Source organism: Rattus norvegicus, chromosome 9, assembly GCF_021556685.1.
Source record: "Rattus norvegicus strain SHRSP/BbbUtx chromosome 9, alternate assembly SHRSP_T2T, whole genome shotgun sequence".
Taxonomy (NCBI): domain Eukaryota; kingdom Metazoa; phylum Chordata; class Mammalia; order Rodentia; family Muridae; genus Rattus; species Rattus norvegicus.
The window spans coordinates 38,756,161-38,758,270 of NC_141542.1; the positions used below are offsets into that span (position 1 = coordinate 38,756,161).

At 44.4% G+C, this 2,110-nt stretch overlaps 1 pseudogene; it reads left to right on the top strand.

Moving 5' to 3' along the window:
• The first annotated feature begins 395 nt into the window (after positions 1–395).
• On the top strand, positions 396–1,293 carry LOC148003659 (heterogeneous nuclear ribonucleoprotein A3 pseudogene; annotated as a pseudogene).
• The last annotated feature ends 817 nt before the right edge of the window (positions 1,294–2,110 follow it).

Below are 2,110 nucleotides of genomic sequence, written 5' to 3' on the forward strand. Positions count from 1 at the left end.
TAGCTACTGACTCGGAAGATGCTGTGCTAAGCTTTAGCTACTTAAAGCAACAAACATTTACTACCTCTCCTGGCTTAAGAGAAGAAATGTATCGCACAAGAGACAGGACCCACAGTGTGTCTAAGATTTTAGGAGCCAGTAATCCACTGAGAAGACCTCTATTAGCTATGGAGGAGGAAGGTAAGTTGAGTAAGAGTAGCTAAGGAGCTCTTCCTCTTGGTCCCATATTGAACTCAAGTTGGAAGAGGCAAATCCGGTCTCAAAATGAGGGCCACAATCCAAAGGAACCAGAGCAGCTGAGGAAGCTATTTATTGGTGGTCTGAGCTTCAAAACCACAAATGATAGCTTAAGAGAGCATTCTGAGAAATGGGGCACACTTACAGACTGTGTGATAATGAGAGATCCTCAAACAAAACGTTCCAGAGGCTTTGGTTTTGTGACCTACTCTTGTGTGGAAGAGGTGGATGCTGCAACGTGTGCTCGGCCACTCAAGGTTGATGGATGTGTGGTGGAACCAGAGAGAGCTGTTTCTAGAGAGGATTCTGTAAAGCCTGGTGCCCACTTAACGGTGAAGAAGATTTTTGTTGGTGGTATTAAAGAGGATATGGAAGAATATAATATGAGAGATGCTTTGAAAAGTATGGCAAGATTGGAACCATAGAAGTTATGGAAGACAGGCAGAGTGGGAAAAAGAGAGGATTTGCTTTTGTAACTTCTGATTATCATGACACAGTTGATAAAATTGCTGTTCAGAAATACCACACTGTTAATGGGCATAATTGTGAAGTGAAAAAGGCCCTTTCTAAACAAGAGATGCAGTCTGCTGGATCACAGTGGTCGTGGAAGTGGATCTGGCAACTTTATGGGGTGTGGAGGAAACTTTGGTGGAAGAGGAGGCTATGGTGGTGGAGGTTGGCAGCAGAGGCAGTTATGGAGGTGGTGATGGTGGATATCATGGATTTGGAGGTGATGGTGGCAACTATGGTAGTGGTCCTGGTTACAGTAGTAGAGGAGGTTATGGAGGTGGTGGACCAGGGTATGGAAACCAAGGTGGTGGATATGGTGGTGGAGGAGGAGGATATGATGGTTACACTGAAGGAGGAAATTTTGGTGGAGGTAACTATGGTGATGGTGGGGAACTATAATGACTTTGGAAATTATAGTGGACAGCAACAATCTAATTATAGAACCACAAAGGGGGGTAGTTTTGGTGGAAGAAGCTCAGGCAGTCCCTGTGGTGGTGGCTATGGATCTGGAGTTGAAGTGGTGGATACGGTAACAGAAGGTTTTAAAATAAAACAGAAACAAACGGCTATGGTTCTTAGCAGGAGAGAGAAGCGTTGTCAGGAAAGCTGCAGGTCACTTCGAGACAGTCGTCCCACATGCATTAGAGGAACTGTAAAATCTGCCACAGAAGGAACGATGATCCATGGTCAGAAAAGTCACTGCGGCTTAAACAGGAAGCCCTTCTTGTTCAGGACTCGCACAGCCACAGTTTGCAAAAGTGCAGCTGTTGACTAATGCAATGAGTGTCAACTAGATGTACATCCCTGAGGTCTTTTATCTGTTGTGGCTTTGTCTTTGTCTTTTTCTTTTCATTATATCAGGTATATTGCTCTGTAAATTGTGTTAGGGGTACCCGGAATAAAAAATTAAGAAATTTTTAACTTAAAAAAAAAAAAGAGTAGCTAAGGAATCTGAGGAGGAGCAGGAAACAGTGAAGTGGTGTAGATCCAAGGAGCCATGACAGTTCTACATGGGAGCTTGAAGTGTGAGTGTTGAAATGGGAGCCTAGAAGTCAATGGCGACGCCAAGAAGTGCAACTTCTGTGGGGAAGAAGTCTCACTAGAAGAGAAAATAGAGCATGAGGAAGCTTCTAGAAGAGGTCAGTTCTAGAAGATTTTGGAGTCTTGCTCTAGCCCTCGGTTCTAGAAGATTTTGGCTAGAACAGGGCAAGTGTGCAACTGTGGACTTTGTTTGAGATATAGAAGAGGGAAGAGAGGCTAAGAAGGCTAGACTGAATTTATTTAGGGAAGTCACCTACCACCGAAGATTGACTGAGGGCCTGTGGAAAGTGCGCCCCCTGGTGTTGAAGCATGGAGCCACAGT